At 42.7% G+C, this 9,014-nt stretch overlaps 1 long non-coding RNA gene across 1 annotated transcript; it reads right to left on the reverse strand.

Moving 5' to 3' along the window:
• Positions 1 to 876: 876 nt before the first annotated feature.
• LOC118835872 lies at positions 877 to 6,115 on the reverse strand. The gene is made up of 3 exons (XR_005009527.1): positions 5,912 to 6,115; positions 1,919 to 2,007; positions 877 to 1,076 (listed from the first exon to the last, which is right to left on the reverse strand). It is a non-coding gene; the product is annotated as an uncharacterized LOC118835872 (long non-coding RNA).
• Positions 6,116 to 9,014: the final 2,899 nt, after the last annotated feature.

Consider the following 9,014-nt stretch of genomic DNA (forward strand, 5'->3'; position numbering starts at 1 on the left):
TCATACCTGTTCTTTATAATTATGAATTTGTAATTTATAATTTACTTTTACATTTACTTTTGGTGTGTGTATATGTGGTTACTCTTTACTTTTACACCTTCGTAGTCATTGTGTATGTTGTTTTCTTGGCTCTGCTTACTTCACTCAGCATCAGTGTGTGTCGATCTTTCCATGCTTCTTGAACTTATGACATAACATAATTTGTAACGGCATAGTAGTATTCCATTACATTCATGTACAGTAATTTATTCAGCCATTCCTCAATCAAGGAGCATCTACTTTGTTTTCCCTTCTTTGCAATCACAAAAAGCACTGCTATTTATATTTTGGTATATGGAGATTTTCTTCTTAGGAATTATCTACTTGAGGTAGCCCAGGACTGAAATCTCTGGGTCAAAGGGTATGGACATTTTAGTCACTTTATTTACAATTCCAAATTTCTTTCCAAAATGGTTGTACTGATTCACAGTTCCACCAGTAGTGCACTGGTGTGTTTGTCTTCTGACAACTCCTCCAATATTATTACCATCTTTTGTCATCTTCACCAACTGGGCACTTAGAATTTAAGTGACTTGCCCAGAGTCACACAGCTAATATGCGTTAGAGGCAATATTTGAACCCAAGTCTTCCTGATTCCAAGGCCTGTACTTTCAGTACTGTGCCATGCTGTTTCTCCCCAGTTTGTGGATAAGAAAGCTAAGGCTCAGAGAGGTAACCTGACTTATCTACAGTTGCACAGCTAGTGGGACTCAGCTTCCCCATAGTAATGATAATAACTGGTTTGTACATAGCACCTTATTTGCAAAGAGCTTCACATGTTATTCTATTTGGGTGTTGTAACAACACTATGAATGGAGGCATTATCATCATCACTTTACTGATTAGGAAGCCAAGACTCAAAAAAGGTAAGCATCTCATCCATGGTCATAAGGACAGCAAATGTCGGGGATGGGGAGGGATTTGAACCCAAATCTTCCAGGTGCAAAGTCCAGTACTCTCGCCACTATGTCAGGAGACTATCAACACTTTGAACTACCAAATGCATAGGCTTGTTGTGAGGAAAGCACTTTGAAAACCTGGAAGTATAATAGGAGGGTTAGTTATTATTGCTGTTCCTGGAGAGAGGTGCCAGGTGGTGTGAGGAGACAGAAAGGAAGAATAAGTCCCCATCCTTGCACTAGAGAAGTTTACAGGCAAGAAAGGGCTATGATGCATGTATAAGACATATCATTTCACTGGGGGGAAGCGAGAGGTGGGTTGGCTGCCTTCCCCTTCCTCCACTTTGGCATTAATTGTGGCATGAATCAGCCGACCTTGCAGTTCCATTTTTGCTTCCGTGTCCCCAAGCTCCCCGAGTTACTACTCTATCATTTTAAATATCGGAATTGAGGCCACCGAGGGGCCTGAGTTTCTCCAAACAGCAGTCTTTCTAGCATTAGTGATTCTGAAGTAAATGCAAAATCTTCTCTGGCAATACATCAAAGCAGAGACCTCCTCCTGGGCATCATTGCCTTTCCCAGAGAGGAGGAAATGATGGGAGTTTGCATGAGCCAAACAAGATATTCATTTGCTGTTTCTGCATCACAGAAACCAATGAGGATCAAAACCCAGAAAGCTGCAACCCCCTGAGTTGCTCTGGTTTCTCCTGGGCTGATGTTTCTGTGATGTCATTGGTTACTATGGTGACAGGGACACTCAACAGCATAGGATCCTAGATCTTTAGAAGGAATGGGTTTCATAAAACATCTAGATCAACCCATCTCATTTTATAGATGAAGAAATTGAGGCTTAATGACTTCCCTAGGGTTGTATTGGTAGTAAGGACAAGAAGTGGAATTTGAACCCAGGGCTTCTGAATCCAGAGCCGGTGCTCTGTCCACTGTACCTGTCTTTCTACAGCAGCAAGATGCCACTTTACCTGTATGGAGGAATGCCTCTAAGAGCGAATCCCAGCAGTCAGGAAACTGGCTGTGTTCTTGTACCAGTCACGGGCCTTAGCTTTCTCATCTGTAGAATGAGAGGACTGGATGATAAAATCTTTACTAATAACACTGGACTATTTCCATAGCCTTCCATCTGGTCTACCTGGTTCCAGTCTCTCCCCTCTCCACCTCGTCCTCTGTTCAGGTGCCATGATGTTTTTTCTAAAGCATTGGGCTGACCGTGCTGTTCTTTTGCTAAATGAGAGAACTATTCCTCAAGGAGCAAATAGAAATTCTTCTTGTTTGGTATCTAAATCTCCCATAACCCAGTTCTTTCTTACCTTTCTAGTCTTCTTGCCTTATTCCTTTCCATGAACTCTATAATCCAATTACACTCGTCTGTTTGCTACTTCACCTCAAAACCAACACTTTCTCGCTCATCTTCATTCAGGCCTTTATACTGTCACTGTCCCCCATGCCTAGAATTCTCTGCCCCCTCATCTCTGACTCTGGGTTTCCTTGATTCTTTCTCTTTTTTGCTTTTCTTTATAAAAAATCTTTAATAATATTTTATTTCTTCCCAATTGCATGTAAAAAAAATTGACATTCGTTTTTAAAAATTTGAGTTCCGAATTCTTTCCCTCCCTCTCTCCCCTCCGAGACAATGAGCAATTTAATATGTTATACCTGTGCAATCATGCAAAACATATTTCCATATTAGTCATGTTGTGAAAGAAAACGCAGATCAAAAAAAAAAACCATGAAAAAATAAAGTGAAAAACAGTATGCTTTGATCTGCATTCAGATCAGTTCTTTCTTTGGGAGTAGAGAGCATTTTTCATCATGAGTCCTTTGGAATTGTTTTGGATCATTATATTGCCGAGAATAGCTAAGTCATTCATAGTTGTTCATCGTACAATATTGCTGTCAGTGTGTACACCATTCTCCTGGTTTTGCTCACTTCCATTTGTATCAGTTCATATGTTTCCTTGGTTTTCTTCAAGACTCAGCTCAAACCCCCACCTTCTCCAGCAGGCCTTTCCTGATCACCCCAGCTGGTAATATCTTTCCCTTTTAGATTATCTTCTGTCCTTCTCTCTTCTACATCTATCTACCTATCTATCCTTATACCTGTGTATATATGTATACATATATGTATCCATCCATCCACCTGTGTATGTATCTATGTATACATCGATCCATCCATCTATTCACCTGTGTATGTATTTATCTATATATGTAGGCATCCATCCATCCATTTATCCAGTGCTATGCACCGCCCTCCCCTGTGCCTAGAACGCACTTCTTCCTTATCCCTGTCTCTTAGAGGCCTCTCTCTTTCTTTGAGATGCAGCCCAGGCACCATCTCCTGCATGAAATCTTTCTGTGTACCTCCAGCTGCTAGCGCTCTCCCTCCCAAACTACCTTTATCTAACTTCTTTGTATATATTTGTAATAATTAACTTTATATTTATGTCATATATATTTATAGTGTACTTTCTTCTCCCTCATTAAAATGTATGCTCTATTTTAGTTGGCATTATTTGATTCTTTTTTTGTTGTTTATTTTTTGGCAGGGCAATTGGGGTTAAGTGACTTGCCCAAGGTCACACACAGCTAGTACAATGTGTCAAGTGTCTGAGGCCAGATTTGAACTCAGGTCCTCCTGACTCCAGGGCTGGTACTCCACTCACTGTACCACCTAGCTGCCTCATTATTTGATTCTCAATATTTGTATCCCCAGCCCTTAGCATAGTGTGGGGCATGTAAAAGTGGGTACTTAGTAAAAGTTTTTCAAAGGACAACTAGCATTTAAACTGTGCTTTAAGGCTGGCAAACACTTTCCTCTCACCACAAAAGTGGGAAGCGGGTAATATGCTGTTACGATCCCAGTTTAATAGTTCAGATAAAGGCTCATGCCAATAAGCACCTAGCTGGTGAGTGCCCGAAGCAGGCAGGATTCCAATCTAGGCCTCTCTTGACTCCACTTAAGATCTCAGGAGTACGTATTGGAAGCTGAGAGGGGCCTCAGAGGCCATCTAGCCTCATTGTCTCATTTTACAAATAAGGAGACTGAAATTCCAGGAGGTTAAGTGATTTTACCTGAGGTCACCTCATCCAAGGTGGGACTTGAAGCCAAATCCTACGAATACAGAGCCAGCATGCTTTACACCTATGCTGGGTTGCCACACTGTTTCTATTATGTCCTGCTGCTTCTTGTTTCTAAAGCCTCTTCCACATCTAACATGCTGTGAGGTCATTCATCCGATGGCCCATGAGACAACCTGAACTTGGTGCTTTGGGAGTGGGGAGAGCAGAGGGGATGGGCAGGGGGAAGGAAGCAGCAGGAGAAAGCTTGTCTCACCAGGAAATCTGTTTTGTGGGTTGACACTATTGGGGTTTTCTGAACCCTGAAGGCTTACCCTCCTTTCTCTGCAAACAAGGAAGTTCAGGGGCTAGTAAATGGCTTCCCATAAATTGCCCTGGGGGACTGAGAGCTGGGGATCTTCCCCTTTCAGAGGGACCCTTTCCTGTGGTTGGGTCATTAAATCTCCATTGACTTCACCCTCTGCAACTACAGAGACATCCTTCCTGCTACTTTTAAAGCCTGGTACAGAGACCACATTTAATCTCAGCAGCATCTCAGAGGGCAGTACTGAGGATCAGAGTCCAGACCATCCACTCTCTGTATAATTAAAGGAAGCTTGTAGTGCAGAGCTGGACCTGGAGTCAGGTGGACCCAAGTTCAGATCCAACCTTAGACACTAAGCCGGCCCCAGTTTTCCCATCTGTAAAGTGGGGACCATGTTAGCATCTACCTCCTAGGGTTGTTGTGAGAATAAAAGGAGATAATATTTGTAAAGTGCTTTGCACGGTATACATGCTTGCAATTAGCTCTTAGGAGAATCTCCTGCTGCTACCAAGGGGTGAGGTGGGATTACTGAATGTTCTGGAAACTCAGCCTCTTCACTATTTCCTTTTCATAGGCCTTTACAGCTATAAGGGACCCTGGTGATAATTTAATCTACCTCATGCCACTTGACAGAGGAGGAGCATGGTTTCTGAGACTTAGAAGAGACCTCAGAGATCATTCATTCCAACTCTCATTTTATAGATGAGAAATCTGAGGCCCTTGTGCTCCATCTCCAAACTGAGGCTGGAGAATGTAAGTGACTTGCCCAAAGCCCCACAGGTAAGTCAGTCAGCAGCAGAGCCAGGACGCAAACCTGGCTCCAAACACAGTCCTCTTCTCACTGGGGCTCAGCTGAACGGTGAGCATATGAAAGTCGATTGACAGGAAGTGTATCTATTCCTCCTTTTGCTGTTCTTGCCAATAATGATACTAACGCTGTTTTCTGTCTATGTCCTAGTTGCAAAGATCAAACAGCTGCTCCGCAAAGTAAGGAGTGTGGCCAATCTGCTGCCCGACCAGGCTGCAACTAGGTCGAGGCAATCAGAGCTTTGCCCCAAGGTGCTGAATTTAGATGACACCAATCCTTTTGAAGTCTTTCAGCTGAGTAGAAAAAATAGAGCTTAGCACTTAGTTAAGAAGAATTAGTTTAAGCAAGTAGATAACTTTGAAACCCCCCTCCCCACACTTCTCTATCCTCCCTTTGTCTCTCAGAGTGATAGCTTTCTTCAGAAGTCTTACACCAGTGTCCTGAAGTCTCTGTCTCCTCCTAAGGGACAGTATCCCCACCCCCCACCTTTCAGGCACAATCCGTCCCATTTACCCTAAGCACTAAATTCCTAGTTCTGTCTCTGCAGACTCCCAGGAATGAAAGATGGTAAACTACAAAGAACTTGAACTTTGTTCAAAGGCTTTGTTTTTCTTTGCTTTGCTCCTCTGGCCATGTTTTCTACTTTTCCCCTTGACCCAGAGAGCCATAAATTTTTGATTACTGAGAGGTGTTTTGCTATCCCATTTACTTTCTCTGCTTTGGTCCTTCCTAGAACACATAATTGCTAAATCTCCAAGTGTGACCCACCTTCCTCCTTCTCTTTCATCCTTTGCTCTGATCGTCCTCGGGCAGCATGGATGTGACAGTACTCAGAAAGGCCTTTCTGAAGGTTGAGTCAATAGTATCACATATTTTGCACTGATTCTCTGCTGGTGGTGATTGATTTGTCTTGCTCACCCACATTCTTTTGCTCAGGAACTCTTGTGACCAAAAGCCTGTAAATGAAAGATCATTTCATTGGCCTTCAAGTGTGGTCTGTAGCCAGAGAACAGAGCAAAGGGGTAGAGACCAGGACTTTGACCTTTTCACTTTAAGCAACTTAGGTAACCAATGGTTTAACTATTTCCTCAAATTCAAGGTTGATTCAGCCTCTACTTCATGTCTCCCTAGTTTCAGAGCTTGTGTTGTGGGGTTTTTCTCATCTTTCCTTCCTTCCTTTCTCTTTCCTTCCTTCCTACCTTTTTCTCCTTCCTTCCTTATTTCTTTTAAAAGTCAGGTGCTTGTACTTTTTACAGCACATCACAGGTTGCATGAACAAGTCTTCTATAATCTGATACTAACTTTCCTCTCCAACCTTATCTCATACTACTCCCCTTGAAGCATTCCACAGTCCAGCCAAGCTATCCTCATCTCTCATACCATGTTCTTGTCCTGTCTGTCTCTCATCTCCCTGCCTTTGCTTATGCTCTCCTCTGTGCCTGGGTCATGAATTTAGAATTGGAAGGGACATTGGGACCATCTTATCCAACCCCTTTGTTAAAGATAAGTAAACTGAGGTCCAGAGAGCTCAATTGACTTGCCAAAGATCACAGATTGTGTAATAAGGGTAGGACTGGAACCCAGAGATATAGCTGCTCTTCCACTGAACCATATTGTTTCTTTTTTCTTTCTTTTTTTTTATTTGTTTGGGGTTTTTTTTGGAGGGAGTAGAGATTAAGTGACTTGCCCAAGATAACCTAGCTAGTAAGGGTCTGAGGCCAGATTTGAATTCAGGTCCTCCTGACTCCAGGGCTGGTACTCTATTCAATGTTCCATCTAGCTGCCCCAATCATACTGTTTCTAATGGACCTCCTCTGTACCTTTTCCATTTATATAAATTGAATCTCTTCCCTCCTTCCTTTTCTCAAGGTCTACTCTGGTCTACCACCTTTCCATGAACACCCCTGCTTGCAGGTGAGAGTGATATCTCAGATTTCTCCTAAAGCATTCCTTTTCACTCATTTGATTCTTCTTTCTGTTTGTCCTTCCTTTCCGTCTTGTCTCCCATCAGATTTATGTTCCTGCAGAGTCATAATTATCATTGTATCCCTAAAGGGATACAATGGGACACAATGGGTCTTTAATAAATGCTTGTTGACCTCTAAACTGTCAGTCACTTTCAGCCTCAGTACTGTCTTCTTTAGGTTTGGGGGGCATCACTCTCTCCTGGTTCCCTCCTATCTGACCACCCCTCTCTGGAGTGCTGGATCTTCCCTTAAGTTGTGCCTACTAACCATGGCTGTCCCATATGGCTCTGTCCTGGGCCCCCAACTCTTCTCCCTCTATACTACTTCACCTGGTGATCTCATTAGCTGCCATGGATTCAATTATCATCTCTCTGCTGAAGATTCTCAAATCTACTTATCCAGCCCCGACATCTTTGATGACCTTCAATCTCACATCTCCAACTGTCTTTCAGGCATCTTAAACTGGATGTACAGTAGACATCTTAAATTCAACATGTCCAAAACTGAACTTATTATCTTTTCCCCTAAACCCTCCCTGCTTCCAAATTTCCCCATTACTATTGAGGGCACAACCATCTTCCCAACCCCCGCCCCCCAGGCCCACAACCGAGGCATCATCCTCAACTTCCCACTATCTCTTACCTTCACATTCAATCTCTTGACAAGGTCTATTGATTTCACCTTTGTAATATCTCTTGAATATGTGCCTTCTCCTCTGACATTGGCACCGCTCTGGTGCAGGGCCTCATCACCTCACACCTGGACTGTTGTGAAAGTCAGCTTGCCTCAAGTCTCTCCCCATTCCAATCCATCCTCTCTTCAGCTGCTACATGATTTTCCTAAAGCGTAGTTACAATTATGTCACTTTTTTACTCAAAAAACTCCACTGGCTCTCTACCACCTCCAGCAACAAATACAAAATTCTCTGGTGTTTGAAACCCTTCATCCTAACTCCCCAACCCTTCCGGTCTTACAGCCCTACCCCTCAAAGGACTCAGTGATCCAGTGACAGTGGCTTCCTTAATGTTCACCGGACAAGACACTCCGTCTCTTTTTTCTTGGCATTTTTTTCTGACTGTTCCCTTGGGAGAGACTGGAATGTTCTTCCTCATCATCTCAGCCTATTGGATTCTCTGGTTTTCTTCAAGTCCCAGTTAAGATCTACATGAAGCCTTTTCTAACTCTTAATTCTAGTGCATTCTTCCTGTTAATAATTTCCTATTTATCCTTTATATAACTTGTTCATATTTGGGGCAGCTAGTTGGTACAGTGAGCAGAGCATTGGCCTTGGAGTCAGGAGGACCTGAGTTCAAATCCAGCCTCAGACACTTGACACACTTACTAGCTGCATGACCTTGGGCAAGTCACTTGACCCCAATTGCCCTGCCTTCCCCCCTCCAAAAAAATAACTTGTTCATACTTAACAATTTGCTTATTATCTCTCCCATTAGATTGTAAACTCTTCAAGGACAGGGACTGTCTTTTGACTTTCTTTGTGTTCTCAGTGCTTAGCACAGTGCCTGGCATGTGGTAGGTGCTCAATAAATGTTTATTGACTGTCTGAATGAATGAACAAATGAATATATAAATGAGCGAAAGAACACAGGGTAAGAATATAAATAACGGAGTTGTTAGATATCATAGAATCTGGGATTGTCCTATATTTCAAGGCCCTGTCCCATATCTTCTGCTTTTCTCCAAATCTTTTATTTCTACAAGTTCTCTTCCTATCCTAGGACATTCAGGCATCAAGCTGAATGTCCTTAGATAATTATTTTGATGAATCTGTGACCTCATTAATGTGGGCACTCCCTCCAATGTTGCAGATCTATCCACGCCTTCTTATCCTGTAAAACTCTTATCTATGTTCTTCCATAAATCTTCCACAGGGGGTTGAACTAGCA

Source organism: Trichosurus vulpecula, chromosome 2 (genome assembly GCF_011100635.1).
Source record: "Trichosurus vulpecula isolate mTriVul1 chromosome 2, mTriVul1.pri, whole genome shotgun sequence".
In the NCBI taxonomy this organism is placed as follows: domain Eukaryota; kingdom Metazoa; phylum Chordata; class Mammalia; order Diprotodontia; family Phalangeridae; genus Trichosurus; species Trichosurus vulpecula.